The sequence below is a fragment of the Heterocephalus glaber genome, unplaced genomic scaffold (genome assembly GCF_053883595.1).
Source record: "Heterocephalus glaber isolate CG9 unplaced genomic scaffold, H.glaber_assembly_v1.0 deba00001600, whole genome shotgun sequence".
In the NCBI taxonomy this organism is placed as follows: domain Eukaryota; kingdom Metazoa; phylum Chordata; class Mammalia; order Rodentia; family Bathyergidae; genus Heterocephalus; species Heterocephalus glaber.
In genome coordinates this window covers 5467838-5484533 of record NW_028258372.1, presented here as the reverse complement: position 1 = coordinate 5484533, position 16696 = coordinate 5467838, and positions in this window count along the sequence as shown.

Genomic DNA, 16696 nt, shown 5'->3' with positions numbered 1-16696 from the left:
TAGCCTTCTCCTCCCACTGCACAAGAAAAAGAATCTGTCAGATCCATAATGTTGGCCTCTGTCTTTATAGGGAACAATGGATTTCCAGTCTTTGTTCCTTTAATTATTTGAAGAGGGGAGCCAAGTGCAGTGCTACTAACCTGTAGTCCCAGCTACTCGGGAGGCTGAGGCAAGAGGATCCCTTAAGTCCAGGAGTTCAAGGCCAGCCTAGACAACACGGAAAGACCTTGTCAGTAAATGAATAGTACAGCGGGATGTCCAGTCACCATGTTGGGATTATCTCCTCCAGGCGGCTATTTGCTTATCTGGTGTGTTTCACTTAGGAACTGCTGTACACCAGGCATTGTGCTAGGGTTGGTGGCCGAGAGATGAGTAAGTCACACCCTGTACCCGGAGGATACAACGAGAAGCAAGCAACTGCCACAGAGGGGGCAGTATTGTGAGAGCCCTGTGCACGTTGGTCCAGGGCCCCAGGGCCAGGCAGACACACACCTGAGGACTCTCGGTCAGTCCCAGGGAGAAGACACCTGAGTGGCAACTGAGAGACTTTTAGCCAAACTCCTAGTATGACACACTTCACTCAGGTGGCCAAGTAATATTCTATACCCAACTTATTTTATAGAACACATATAATTGCATTTTACTCACTTTCACCTTGATTAAGGCTTTTGTTACATGGGTGGCTGCCATCACTGAAGTGTTGGTGTTATCAAAAGTAAGAAGAGGAGACCAAGTGCAGTGCTATGCTCCTGTAGTCCCAGGTACTTGGGAAGCTGAGGCAGGAGGATTGCTTGAGCTCAGGAGTTCTAGGCTAGGCTGGTTTAGGGGAGAGGAAATCACAATAGAAAAATCCATCCACGTGTCTTAGGAATCAAATGATAATATATCACATTTGTATGATGTTGTAGAGTTTGCAAAGCCCTTTGGCATAGAATGTCTCACTTGGTAATGACAGTAATTGTACAAATGGGGCTGGAGGCGCAGCTCAGTGGTAGAGCACTTCCCCATCATGGCGAGGCCCTGAGTTCCGTCCCCAGCACTACAAAAACAGCCAGCCACAGCCAAGTCAGCACGTGTGTTTATCTCAATGGCCTCCTGAGGCTCTGCTAAAGTGACAGAAGAGAAATTGGTCTAAGATGGGCAGGGAGGCGGGGGAAGAAGGATCCCCTCAGGCTCAAGGCCAGCCTGAACTACACAGCAAGACCCTGTCTCAAAAACACACACAAAAAAAAAGAAAGAAAAAAGAAAAAGAAATTGATCTAGCCGGGCATGGTGGTGCACACCTGTAATCCCAGCACTTGGGAGGCCGAGGTAGGATTGCTGTGAGTTCGAGGCCAGTCTGGGCTACAGCATACCTCCACGAAATTGTGGTTCGGAGTTTGAAGCCTCAGTCACTAGAGGATTTTTCCTTAGAACCTAATGGTTGTTTGTGGAAATCCCTGCAATTTTGTGGAAACTGCTAATATCCTCAGCCATTTTTTTTGGTGAGGTTTGCAAGTAGCCAATCTGAGAGCATTATTCAGTTCTCCTTGCTGCTGATTGGCTGCTGCCCTATAACCCATCTCCACAGATGCATCAGCATTCCAGCATCATATCAGGTACCAAGTGTAGCTATCTCAAGTGTTCACGGTATTGTGCTTCTTAAAGCTCTAAGATCCCACCAAAAGGCCCTGCACTGTCTAAGGCTTTATTAATACATTATTTTATTCAATTACATAACTGCAGGAGATATACCATATTTAGGGTTTAAACGATAAAAATAGGTATTATGCTGCGACCCACACAGTGTAGGGTCCGAAGCTGGGGAGAGTGGTGGGAGATGAAGAAAATTGAAAAACAACAAGAAAGAAGGATACATACCAAAATTATGGTTGCAAGCTGGGACCAGGTAGAACCATAGTCTGTTGAGCTAATGGCCGCCTGGAACACCACACGCTCTTTATTTACAGTGGAACAGGGCTGGGGATTTAGCTCAGCGGCTCTGCCGCCTGCCTCGCAAGCGCAAGGTCCCGAGATCCATCCCTGGTACCAAGAAAATTTTAAAAAAGGAAAAAGAATGTGTATTTACAGTGGAAGGCAAACAGGAAGAGAAGGTGGGGCAAATAGTGCTACATGGCCTACATGGCCTAGGTGGAACATAGCGTGATTGTTTCGTGATTGGGGCATCCACAGGAAGGGAACAGGGAAGGATGCATAATGTAACTATCTCCTGGGGCTGTGCCATCCAGGGTGTACACAGTCTGTTTGACTATCTAGCCTATGGAGGAGAAAGGGAATAGGGAGGAGGTGAAGGACAATCTTCAGGCTCGGCCTGTGGCACATTTAGAGACATTTTTCTGAAATTCGAAGTTTTTCACAATTCACAGGTGCTCTAGGAATGTAACCCCTGCAAGACTTTGGGGGTCCACTGAACATAGCAAGACCCTGTCTTAAGAAAAAACCCAAAAACCTAAACTAAAGCACTAATCCAAGTAGCCTCATATCCAATGCTGAATCGAAATTTAACAATGAGAAAATTATCAAATAAATAATAGAAAAAAAATTCTCAGAATAGGCAGCTGAGCCTCTAGATTGAAAAAGTATACCCAGAAAGATGGTGGAGTGTTAGGCAGCAGAGAAAGAGCCTCTCCAAGATTTGGTGTCCTGATGCTAGAATATAGCAGCATGAGGAGGAGAAGGAGGAGGGAAGTGGGTCCCTGGGACCCAGGAAGGATCTGAAGCCAGAACTGAACTCTACAGGGAGAGTGAAGAGAGAGACTTTAACGAACAGAAGGGAGGTACCAAGCAGCACTCTCTCCTGGAGCCCAGATTCTCTGAGAGGGAATGGTGGGCTGAACCTCAGATACACAGTGACTACTGATGACCCAAGAGGCCTCCATGGCGAAACACACCAGCGGAATGGAGCAGTAGACAAGCTGGACTATAGCGGCTGGTGAGTTATCTGGGTTCAGATCTCACCCAGGGGAGGGGGATTGGCTGGTAGCCATCTTGGTGAGGGGCCTACTGAGCTCAGAACTCAGAACAGCTGTGGACAGACTCCATCTAGTGGCTCCCAGTGCCACAGTGTCAGGGACCAGAGTTCAAACTGGCAGGAGACAAACTGTTGTAGGTCAAGGAATCCAGTTCCAGCCTCATAGCCAGAAACCAGCCTGAACTTCGGAGGAACTGAAGGTGCAGGCTGTCTGAAATTATCTACTACCCCACCATGAAACTCCAGCTGTCTTGCTGGGATTAATCAATTTGGCTCTGGACTCTGTTTGTCCACACTGCCTAACAGTGACAGCAGACACACCTTGAATTGTATGTTTTTGTTTTTTTTAAATCCTTTTTTTCTTTTTCCTTTCCTTTTTTTCTTTTTTCTTGCTTTTTTCCCTTCTTTCTAGTTCTTGTCTTGTTTTGTTTATTTTTTTTCTTGATTGTTTGAACACAGTTCCTAGGGTTTTTTGGTTGTTGTTGATCTGTTCTGTGCTTGTTTTTTTTCCTTTTCTCTTTCCCACCTGTCTGCTTCAACAGTTTCCTAAAGTCTGCCCTCCAGCCTTGCTTCTGATATCTTCCTCTTCTTCTATTTGTTTTTTTTACCTCCTAACCCCTTTTAAATCTTCTCCCCTAAGGGTAAAAATGCCATATTAAGGGCTACAATTTGTCATTTTCTGGCTGTATTTGATGCTATCGTTATTGTTGCTTGTACTACTTTAGCCAAGGTGACATAATTGTGCTAATCAGTTGTTCCTCCTGATATACCAAGACTGAGATTGCTTAATGGTCTTAAAAAAACAAAAAACCTATAGGCCAGTGCCAAAGAACTGGCAGCTGGGCTAAGTAGGCAGAAACTCCTCAACCCCAATAAATTGAAGAGGTAGGATCCTGCAACTGACCCAAAACCCAAAAGCTAGCTATACCTGGAAGATTCTTCTGAGAATTAGTCATTTCCTAAGGATTCAGAATACTGACAATAAAGCTACTCACCATAAGCAATTTACAAACATCAGTTCAGGAATCCAACTTTTTTTTTTAAAGATGAAAATGAGAAGACACTTAAACAAGATACAACCCCAACAGACTTTTAGCTCACCAAAGGCAAACCCCAGGGGCAATGAAGTGGAACATTTCAAAAGCCAAGCACCTGGACTCTCTGAAGTGGTAACAGCAGAAATAACAAAGCAGATGAATGAGGCTCCAGAAAAAAATCAAAGCAGAAATAATTTCCCAGATAACTATAGAGATGGTGACCAGAATGAAAGATACAGATTAAAAAAATAGAGGAACTCAGGAATATGATGGAAACCATGGGTGCCTAGCTTAGGAAAGAAATGGAATCCATGAAACAGATTCAAACAGATATCCAGGAGATTTTTCTTTTTGATTAAATTCTTTTATTGGTACATTTTAGGTATACAATACATTTACATTTATCATTGGGTGCTTGTACCTGTACATGAGTATCTTGGTTCTTATTTTTTCCCCATTCCCTGTGCTCCCTTCCCTATTTACAAAGACTTCGTTTCCATTTTTTTTCCTTTTATCATAATTTTTCCTTTCCCCTTCCCCTCCCACTTCCCCTACCCCTTTAGACCTTTTCTTCCTATTTCAAATTATCAATTATTCATTTGAATCCTTATTTACACTTTCAGTTTCTCACACTAGAAAAAGTATTCCAGGAGATTAAAAACTCCATTGAAAGTATACACAGCAGAATAAGCTAATGTGAGGACAGAATGTCAGATATAGAAGACAGAATTACAGTTAGCGATCATGAAAAGAGAGATTTTTAAAAAAAAATAGCAAGGGACCATGAGAAAGCAATCCAGCAGCTGCTAGATGATGCAAAGAAGAATAACACAAGATTGATCAGAGTCAGTGAAAAAGCAGAAGATAGCACAAATAAAATTTTAAAAACCTATTCTCAGAAGTAATAGCAGAAAACTTCCCAAACAGGGAAAAAGAATTTGACATACAGATAAGTGAGGCATACAGGACTCCGATTAGCCATAATAAAAAAAAAAAATCTTCCCCATAGGATATAATAGTCAAGATTCCAGAAATTCAACACAAGGACAGAATATTAAAAGCTGTCAGAGAAAAGAAACAAATCATCAATAAAGGAAAGCCCAACAGAATCACAGTAGACTTCTCAACACAAACTGTCAAGTCAAGGAGAGCTTGGTGTGAAGAATTTCAAGCCCTAAAGGAAAACAACCTCCAACCCAGATTGATGTACCCTGCAAAACTGTCCGTCAAAATTGATGGAGAAATAAGATACTTCCATGACAAAGAACACCTGAAGAAATTCATGACCACCAAACCACCACTCCAAAGTATTCTGAAGGATATTCTAGAAAGAGACAATAAGGATTACAATGCCATGAAGCCCAACAGAATGAATCCACCAGGCAAGGCAAGAAATTAAACAGAAAAGGAAAAAAGGAAGCCAACAGCATAAAAATAATACGACAGAGATAAGACAATACATATCAGTTATAACCATCAATGTTAATGGTCTCAATTCACCCATCAAGAGAAAAAGACTGGCATAATGGATCAAGTAGCAAGATCCAGGGCCTGGGACTTAGCTCAGTGGCACCATGCATGAATTGCAAGTGTAAGGTCCTGAGTTTGATCCCTGGTACCAAACCAGAAAAAAAAAAGAAGAAGAAGAAGCAGCACCAAGATCCAACAATATGCTACATATTTAATTGAAAAACACATTCAATTAAATGAAACACATTCAATTGAAAAAACAAATTCACAGACTGAAAGTCAAGGGATGGAAAACAACGTTCTATGCGACAGGAACCCAGAAAAAGCAGAGGTAGCTATTCTATTTGCAGACAAAGTGGACTTCAAGCCAAGACTGATTAAGAGAGACAAAGAAGGTCACTACATCCTGGTAAAGGGAACAATCAATCCAAGAGGAAGAGATAACAATCCTAAATATATATCCACCAAATAGCAGTGCACCCAACTATACAAAACAAATATTAGCAGACATGAAAAATCATATAAGCACTAATACAGGTATAGTGGGGGAACCTCAATACCCCACTGTCATAAATCAACTAGACAAAAATATCAACAACGAAATATTAGAATTGGACCAAACTTTGGAACAGATGGACTTAGTAGATGTCTACAGAGTGTCTGACCTCACAAGATCAGAATACACATTCTTCTCAGATGCACATGGGACATTCTCCAAAATAGACCACATATTAGCACATGGAACATGCTTAAGTAAATGCAAAGGAATTGAAATAATCCCATGCATATTATCAGACCATAGTGCAATGAAACTGAAAATCAGTGGCAAAAGAAACCACAAGAACTACATAAACACATGGAAATTAAATAACATCCTGAGGAACAACCAATGGGTCACAGATGAAATTAATGAAGAAATCAGACAATTTCTACAATTAAACAATAATGACAGTACAACATACCGGAACTTATGGGATGCAATGAAAACAGTCCTATGAGGGAAATTTATGGCTGTCAATTCCCATGTCAGAAAAACAGAGCGAGCTCAAATAAACAACTTAATGTTGAACCTTAAGCTTCTACAAAAAGAAGAGCAAGTCAAGCCCAAAGCTTGTACAAGGGAAGAAATTGTAAAAATTGGAGCAGAAATTAATCTAATGGAGACTAAGAAAACAATACAAAGAATCAATGAATCGAAGAGTTGATTCTTTGAAAGATTAAATAAAATTGACAAACCCTTAGCCAACCTTATCCAAAAAAGGAAAAAAAAGACTCAAATCCATGCAATTAGGAGTGAAGAAGGTGAAATCACAACAGGTCCTGTAGAGATCCAGAAGTTCATCAATACCTACTTCGAGAACCTGTATTCTGGTAAGATGGAAAATACAAAAGAAATGGACAGATTCCTAGATACATGTGAATTATCGAAGCTGAATCAAGAAGATAACAGAAATTCTAAATAAACCAATATAATTCAATGAAATTGAATATGTAATTTAAAACTTACCAACAAAGAATAGCCCTGGCCCTGATGGATTCACTGTTGAATTGTACAAGAAATTTAGAGAAGCCCTAATGCCGCTACTCCTCAAACTCTTTAATGAAATTGAAAGGGAAGCAATACTCCCAATTCATTCCTGGAAGGAAGTATTACCCTGATTTCAAAACCAGAGAAGGATCCAACTAAAAAGAAGAATTACAGACCAATCTTCCTAATAAACACAGATGCAAAAATCCTCAATGAGATAGTGGCAGACAGAATGCAGCAAATCATCAAGAAGGTTATACACCATGACTAAGTTGGATTCATCCCAGGGATGCAGGGATGGATCAACATACACAAATCAATAAATCCAATATGCTATATTAACAGAGCCAAGGACAAAAACAATATGGTTCTGTATGACCACCAATTCAAGACCAGCCTGGGCTACATAGTGAGGAGACTCTGTCTCAAAAAAACCAAAAAAACCACAAAATACATGCAAATAGCCTAAGTAATTTATTATTCTGTTGATGGGCATTTGCATTGTTTACAGTTTGGAGCTACTATGAATAAAACTACTATGCACATAAAAAAAACTATATGAGGCCAGGGATTTAGCTCAGTGGTTCCGGCGCCTGCCTCATAAGTGCAAGGTCCTGAGTTTGATCCCCAGTACCAAAAAAACCCCTCAAAAACTATATGAGCCTTTCAATAGATGCAGAAAAAGCATTTGACAAGGTCCAATACCTTGTCATGATTGAAAAAAAAAAAACTCTACAGAAAATTGGTATAGATGGTCTTTATCTCAATCTGATAAAACCCATCTATGACAAACCAACAGCCAACATCATATTAAACGGACAAAAACTGAAACCTTTCACTGTAAAATCAGAAACAAGACAAGGATGTCCACTATCACCACTCTTGTTCAATATAGTTCTGGAAACATTAGCCAGAGCAATTAGACAAGAGAAAGAAATAAAAGGAATAAGGATAGGAAAGGAGGAAGTTAAATTATTGTTATTTGAAGATGACATAATACTCTACATAGAAGACCCTAAAAACTCCACCAAAAGACTTTGAGATTTGATAACCAAATTCAGTGGTGTAGCTGGATACAAGGTCAACACTCAAAAGTCAATAGCCTTCCAGTACACGAATAACAGACCAGGAGAGAAATTAGAAAAACAACCCATTTCACAATAGCATCCAAAAAAATGAAATACCTAGGAATCAATCTAACAAAGGAAGTAAAAGACCTCTACATTGAAAACTACAGTACTCTGAAAAAGGAGATTGAAGAGAATATCAGAAAATGGGAAGATATCCCTTGTTTTTGGAGAGGAAGAACCAATATAGTGAAAATGGCCATAGTTCCAAAATTGTTATACAGATTAAGTGCAATCTCAATCAAAATCTCAATAACATGTCTCACAGAATTAGGAAAAACAATGCCAAAATTCATTTGGAACCAGAAGAGACCTAGAATAGCAAAGGCAATTCTGGGCAACAAAGGCAAAGCAGGGGGTATCACAGTCTCTGACTTGAAATTATACTAAAAGCTACAGTGATAAAAACACCATGGTACTGGCAAAAGAACAGACCTGAGGATCAATAGAACAGACTAGGGGATGCAGAAACAACTTCAGACATCCAGGGATTTAGCTTAGTGGAGCCACACCTGCCTCACAAGCTCAAAGTCCTGAGTTCAATCCCCAGTACCAAAGAAAGAAAGAAAGAAAGAAAGAAAGAAAGAAAGAAAGAAAGAAAGAAAGAAAGAAAGAACTACAGACATAATCAAGCAGCTTATCATTTAAAAAGGAGCCAAACACCTTCACTGGAAGAAAGATAGCTTCTTTAATAAATGGTGCTGCAAAAACTGGCTTTCCACATGCCAAAGATTGAAACTAAACCTGTATCTCTCACCATACACTAACCTAAAATTGAAATGGATCAAAGATCTTAATATTAAAACAGAAATGCTAAATCTGCTGAAAGAGAGAATAGGTAGAACACTTGAGGACATAGGAGTAGGGAAAGACTTCATGAACAAAACCCAGACTGCACGGGAAGTACAACAAAGAATCAACAACTGGGACCTCATCTTATTAAAAATCTTTTGCACAGCAAGAGAAACCACCAGCAGAATAGACAACCCAGAGTGGGAAAAAATTTTTAGCAGCTTTTCAGATGAAGGACTATTACCTAGAATATATAAAGAACTCAAAAAAATCAGACTCCCCAAGTTTAAAGACCTAATGCAAAAATGGGCATCTGAAATAAAGACACCTCTCAGATGAAAAATTAGAAATGGCAAATAAATGTATGAAAATGTGTTCAACGCATTGGTCACTGGTCATTCGAGGGGAGGGAGAAAGGAAGGGACAAGAAAAAAAGTGAAAATAGAAGGCAAAAATGGAAACAAAGCTTTTGCACATAGGGAGGGGAGGGGGCTTCAGGGGGGCTGATGATAAAATCAAACAAAATAAAATAAAATGTAGTGAAAATACACAAGCGCCAGAAGGCAAAGAAAACACGACCTGGACCACAGGGAACAGAAGATCAGTGAGAAAGGCCAGCACCCATGAGAGGGCAGCAGGGCCTGCTATCTGCACAAAGGCCTAGGGGGTCAGCCCCCACCCCACCCCACACCACGAAGCTGGGACTGGGCTGAGAAGACTGAAAGGAGAGGCCATGGGCCACCACACCTGGCTAAAAATTCATTTTTTGAGTTTTGTTGTTATATTTTGGCTTTATGAGACAAGGTCTTGCTATACAGTTCGGGCTGGCTTCAGACTCACAGAGATCCTCCTATCTTAGCCTCCCAAGTTCTGAGGTCACAAGTGTGCACCGCCACACCCAGCTAACATGGTTCAGAGCTAACACACTGTAGCTGTCTTCCTCAGGGCTGTGCGCGGTGCTGCCTCTCCCGGCCTCTTCTGCTTCCTGGCTGTGTCATGAGTGGTTTCGCTCTGCTGTGTGCTTTGCCATGGGCCTTCAGCCCAAAGCAAGGGGGCTGAAGGGCTCAGGCTGGAACCTTTCCTCTTCATACGGTGATCATCTTGGATATTTTGGCACAGCAGTGGAAAGCTCACATGCCACTCCAGTTCCCGTATCTTCTCACATGAACATCCACAAAAGTTCTTTCCAGAATTTTAACAGAACTAGTATTCAACTTTATGTCGACTGGGGAGAATTAAAGCACTGTTACTCAGCTGAACTCTCAGTCGCACACACATGGGGACAGGTTTGTCTCTCTGTGTGTGGAGACCTCTGAACCTCTGATTTTGCTCCCTGGGGCTGTGGTTGTCAGCACAGTGTCTTCTACATGTTTTGCTGGAAGGAGGGCGCTCGTTGGCCAGGCCTGCAGGCCTCCCCAGAGGTAAACACAGCCGGGAGCTACCATAGTTAGCACCAGTGGGTCCAGTGGGCCCAGATGGGCACCAGACACATAGGTGGCAACCAGGACACCCTAATCCACATGCTCATCCCTTTCCAGGAATGCCTCTGCTCTGTGTTACAGGTTAGAGATAAGCTAAGGTCAGCAACGCTCGCCATGTACTCTTGCTGTGTGCCTGCTTCCCTATTGGATCAATGATGGCTAAGCGGCTATACTTGTAATCCTGCAGGTTGAGTGTAGTTTCACCATGTCATACCCACGTTGTGACTTTGCTGTACAATCAGCCCTGACAAAGGTGCTCAGTGGCCACCCCCAGGACCTCTCGTGGAAATCCAGGAGTTGTTCTACTTCACCTTGTTTCCAATAATACTTTCCTAACCTCAAATAAAAAGTACACCCAGAAAAATGATCAGAATGATCTAAGTAAGTTGTAGCCTCATAATATTTTAGCCTACCAGAGATAAAGAGAAAAATGCCAGAGGAGGGAGGTGTAAAGGACGGCTGTAGGGGGAATGCATAAGATCAAAATACATCACATGCATGTATGAAAAGAAAAAAGAAAAAGACTACAAGTTTCTATAGAGGGGAAAGCCTCCTGTCTGCAGTCATCTCTTGATATCTGCCAGGGACAATTCCAGGACCCCTGAGGGTACCCAGATCCATGGAGGATCAAGTCCCTTAGAGAAAGCAGAGTAACATTTGCATACAACCTACCAGCATCCTCCTGTATACTTTAACTCATCTCTGTATTACCAGTGAAATCTGAAATCTGGTAATCAGTGTGCGTCTTATACAAATAGTTGTTATGCTGTACTGTTTAGAGAATAATGACAAGAAAAAAGTCTATATGTTCAGCACAGATTTGATTGGATGAAGCAGGGCAGGGGTGTTGAATTGTCTGTATTGCCCAGGCTGGCCTCAAACTCACAACAATCCTCCTGCCTCAGCCTCCTGAGTGCTGGGATTACAGGTGAGAACAGCAGTGGATGGGGGCAGGGAAGGAACAAGGGGAAAGGGACAAGGAGATGTAATGTAAAAAGAATTAAGATGTATTATGTACATGTACCAACTCCCCATGAGGAATGTAATCTTTATGTACTTCAAATATGTACCAATAAAAATAGAAATTTTCAAAAATAAAAACATTATAACACTTATAATAAGACAAAATAAAAGGATGGCAGTGGAATTCTCAAGAGCCACATTAGCGGGCCAGGGACTTAGCTCAGTGGCGGCTGTGCTTGCCTTGCAAACGCAAAGTCCTGAGTTTGATCCCAGGTACCAAAAAAAAAAAACAAAAAAAACACCCCAAAACAGCATTAGAAACTGGCAGACAATGGAGCACGGCCTTCAATACTTTCAGAAAAAATAATTTTTCAACCTAGAGTGCATTCCCTCACCAAACTATGAGTGAAGAGAGAGACCAGAATGCAGCTATTCTCACTTTCTGTGCCCCTCTCCCCTGAAGCCCCCCCAAAAGCCTTCCACCAAAGCGAGGGAGGAACCCAAGAAAGTGTAGGGTGGATTCCAGGGCCAGCAAAGAGAGGATAGAACAGAAGTGAGAAGGGAAGGAGCCCAAGACAGCAGCCTCACCGAGACAGCACAGTGCAGAAAGGACCAGGGGCCAGGACAAATGGGAGTCGGCAGGCTGACTGCGTGTGGTGCTAGACCATGGAGAAAATTGTGGGCAGGGGTTTGCAACTCAGTGGATGAGTGAAAGGAACAGTAATAATGATGTGGGGAATTAAACAATTGACAATGAGCAGTGTAAGAGCCTGGCATGGTGGTGCGCACCTGTGATCCCAGCATGGGGAGACTGAGGCAGGAGAATCACCCGAGTTCAAGGCCAGCCTGGGCTACATAGTGAGTTAGTTCAAGGCTGGCCCGGGCTACATACCAAGACCTTGTCAAAAAAAAAAAAAAAGTTCTGGAGCTGCAGCTCAATGGTAGAGCACTTGCCTAGCATGCTGGTCTTGATTCCCAGCACTGCTATGAATAGATACATACACACATATATAAATGTATGTTGATGTAAACAACAGTGTGATATAATTATGGGGGGTGGTTAAGAAACTAGGGTGGGAGCCAGGCATGGTGGAACATACCTGAAATTCCAGTGTTTGGGAGGCTGAAGGAGAATTGTTATGTTCAAGGCCAGCCTGGCCTACATAGTGAGCTCAAGGCCAGCTTGAACTACATAGTGAGACCCTGCCTCAAAAAAACAAAACAAAAAAAAAATGAGTAAATGAATAAATAAAAGAAGAAAAAAGAAAAGAAAGTAGGGTGGGAAGGTGAGATAATAGAGATTATATTAATTTATTGGGTATGGTAGCATAGAGTTATAATCCCACCAACCTGGGAGGCTGAGTCAGGAGAATCGCAACTTCAAGCCCACACTGGGTAACAATGACTTAGTTAGACCCTGTTACAAAATAAAATATAGAGGGGCCAGGGATTTAGCTCAGTGGTTCCACCATCTGCCTCGAAAGCGCAAGGTCCTGAGTTCATCCCTGGTATCAAAAAATAAATAAATAAATAAAAAAGGTCTGAGGATTGGCCCAGGGCAAAAACCCCAAGTTAAATCCTCTTCCCACAGCAATGACTGCAACAACAAAAGACTGAGGCCATTGTGGTGGTGCAAGCCTGTAATCCCTAGAGGCTGAGGCAGGAGGATCACCAAGATTGGGAAGCCCGCCTGGGCTACAAAGTGAGTTCAAGGCCAGCCTGCGCTACATAGCAAGACCCTGTCTCAACAAATGAAACCAAAAGAGACAGATAAATGGATACATTCATCTTCCAAAGTAGGAAGTCAAACTGCAATGTGTCTGAGATATATAACAGTACACTATCGCTAGATACAGAGTTGGGGATAGGGAGAGGAGACAGGTGAAAAAGTAGGGAGACGTTGCCCCCAGAAGAGTGAGGCTGAGGGAGAAGGGTCTGGAATGGTTCTGGTTACTGTTGCTAGGTAACAAGTAACCCCTACACTTGCTGATGTTCGGGGTTCCATAGGCCCCGCTGGGTCATTCCAGCTAGGGGTCTCTGAGGTGTCACTTGTGGGTGCAGGGAATCAGGCTGGAGCAGCAGGCCTGGCCAGCCCCTCTCCTCCTTCCCACGTCCTGGTCTTCTCTGTGTGGTCTCTCCTGGGAGAGCCACTTGAGCACCCACAGAGCCCATTCTCTGTGTGGTGACCTTAGGCCAGGAGCCAGCTCGGGTGCAGCTGAGGTTCCAAGGCGAAGTCCTGAGAGAAAGGTGAATTCTGTCTGTCATCAACTTGACTGGATCACAGGGTGCCCAGGGATGGCACATCATCTCTGGGTGTGTCTATGAGGGTGTTTCGGAAGAGATTAGCACTGGAACTGGAGATGGGGTAAAGCCCACCACACTGTCCAGGAAGAGATGGCCTCAGCCCATCATTCGAGACAGCAGGAGGTGGAGGAAGAGACATCTACTCTCTGCCTGATGGTTTGAGCTGGCACACGGACCTTCTGCCCTCAGCACTCCTGGCCATCAGACTTAGAATCTCACCCCTGACTCTCTGCTCTTGGGCCTTCAAACAAAACCACTGGCCTTCCTGGCTCTACAGATTGCAGGAGGAAGAATGTGGGACTTCTCGGCTTCCATAGTCCTGTGAGCCAATTCCTCACAGTTAATCGCTATGGATGACTGATAGACAGACAAACTCCTATTGGTTCTGTTTCTCTGAAGAACCCAGAGTACTACAGCATTATGTGTGCGTTGCTCTGTCAGTCAAAATAGCCCACCAAGTTTAAAGGAGAAAATGCAGACCCCCACCATTGAATGGAAGAAGAAGTGTGAAGGTCTTGCTGAAAGGAGCAGGTGAGATGGAAGGAATCCCTGTGGCCACCGACGGAAAATATAATCCATCACAGGTGGGGAGTTGCTATTTCTGTCATAAAAGTACTCTTATTTATTACTTTATAAAAATAAATGCTACCTGCTAAGTAATGATACTATTTAAGCAAGGAATATGTACTCTTTTTATAAAAGTACAGACAAGGGCCCTACCGAGGTCCTGAGTCACGCAGAAGACGCCGAATCAGCCCGCTGCAGACAGGCAGGTCTGCCCACACCCTGCCGAGGTCCCCAGTCCCGCGGAACACACGCCGAATCAGCCCGCTGCAGACAGGCAGGTCTGTGCACGCCCTGCCGAGGTCCTGAGTCACGCAGAAGACACCGAATCACCCCACTGCAGACAGGCAACCACCTGATTCCACATTACCAAGGCGCAGAGGACACCAGACCACCAGACCAAGGTACTGAGTCCCACTGTTCCCGGCCCAGAGGTAGGGGCTTCTGAGCCGTGGTCCCACTGCTCCTGGTCCAGAGGAAGGGGCTTCCCGGTCACTATCCCTCCCGCTGCTCCCAGCCCAGAGGAAAGGGCTTTTGGGCCACCTTCTGTCCTGCTGCTCCTGGCCCAGAGGAAGGGGTTTCCCGGCCACCATCCCTCCGGCTGCTCCCAGCCCACAGGAAAGGGCTTTTGGGTCACCATCTCTACCGCTGCTCCTGGCCCCTGTGCCACCCCACCCAGCTCAGAGGAGGTAATCCCTGCAGGCGCTAACAGACCCCCGCCCCAGTCAAAATGAGAAAACACATAAATAAGTCTCAAAACCAGACTTCCAGATCACCTACAGCAACCCCAAAGGGAAATGAGATGGAACACTCTGATACTCAACCACCTGGACGCACTAACCTGGCAACAAAAGGGGATCTGGAAAAAATGAAATCAGAAATAATTTCTCAGATAACAGGAGAAATTGTGCCCTTAGTGCAAGACATGATTAATAAATCTAGAGAGGAGCTGAGGAACATGATGGAATCCCAACATAAGAAACAAATGGAATCCATAAAACAGATGCAAATAGATTTCCAGGACATGAAAAACTCCATTGAAAGTCTACACAGCAGAATGAGCCAGTGTGAGGACAGGATTTCAGATATGGAAGATAAGATTGCAATTAGTGACCAGGAAAAGAAAAATTGCTTCCAAATTATAAGGGAACATGAGAAATCAATCCAGCAGCTGCTAGATGATGCAAAGAAGAATAACAGAAGACTGATTGGGCTCAATGAAGAAACAGGAGAGAGTGCAGATGACATAAAAAATCTCTTCACAGAAATAATGGCAGAAAACTTCGCAAGCAGGGGAAAAGAGCTCGACATACAGATAAGTGAGGGATATAGGACTCCAAATAGCCTTGATCAAAAAAAATCTACACATAGGCATATAATTGTTAAGATTCCAGAAACACAACAGAAGAAAAAAGTTCTCCAAGCAGTCAGAGAAAAGAAACAAATCACATACAAAGGAAAGCCCATCGGAATCATTGCAGACTTCTCAACACAAACCATCAAGGCAAGAAGAGCTTGGAGTGACATATTCCAAGCCCTAAAAGAAAACAGCCTCCAACCCAGATTGATGTACCCTGCAAAACTATCTTTCAAAATGGATGGAGAAATAAGATACTTTCATGACAAAGAGCACCTTAGGAACTTTGTGAATACCAAACCAGCACTCCAAAGAACTTTACACAATATCCTAGGAACAGACATTGAGGATCACAACCCCAGGAAGCAAAGCAGAATGAACCCATCTGGCATGACAAGAAATTAAATGTAAAGGGGGAGAACCCAACAAAAAGAAAAAGTCATGGCAATGACAAATCAATACATTTCAGTTATAACCATCAACGTCAATGGTCTCAATTCACCAATCAAAAGAAACAGACTGGCAGAATGGGGCAAGAAGCAAAATCCAACAATATGCTGCATACAAAAAACACACTTAATTCAAAAGGAAACTCATGGACTGAAAGTTAAAGGGTGGAAAACAATACTCCATGCGACAGGAACCCGAAAAAAGCAGGAGTAGCTATCCTCTTGGCAGATCAAGTAGATTTCAAACCAACACTGATTAAGAGAGATGAAGAAGGACACTATATCCTTGTAAAGGGAAGAATCCAAGAGGAAGAGATGACAATCATAAATATCTATGCACCAAACACTAGTGCACCCAACTATATAAAACAAATACTAACAGACATGAAAAGCCATATATGCACTAATACAATTGTAGTGGGGGACCTCAACACCCCACTGTCACAAATAGATAGATCAACTAGACTAAAAATAAGTAATGAAATACTAGAACTCAATTGAACTCTTGAACAAATGAACTTAACAGATGTTTCCAGAGTCTTCCACCCCACAAAATCAGAATACACATTCTTCTCAGCTGCACATGGGTCATTCTCAAAAATAGGCCACATGCTCACACATAGAACATGTTTAAGTAAGTGCAAAGGAATTGA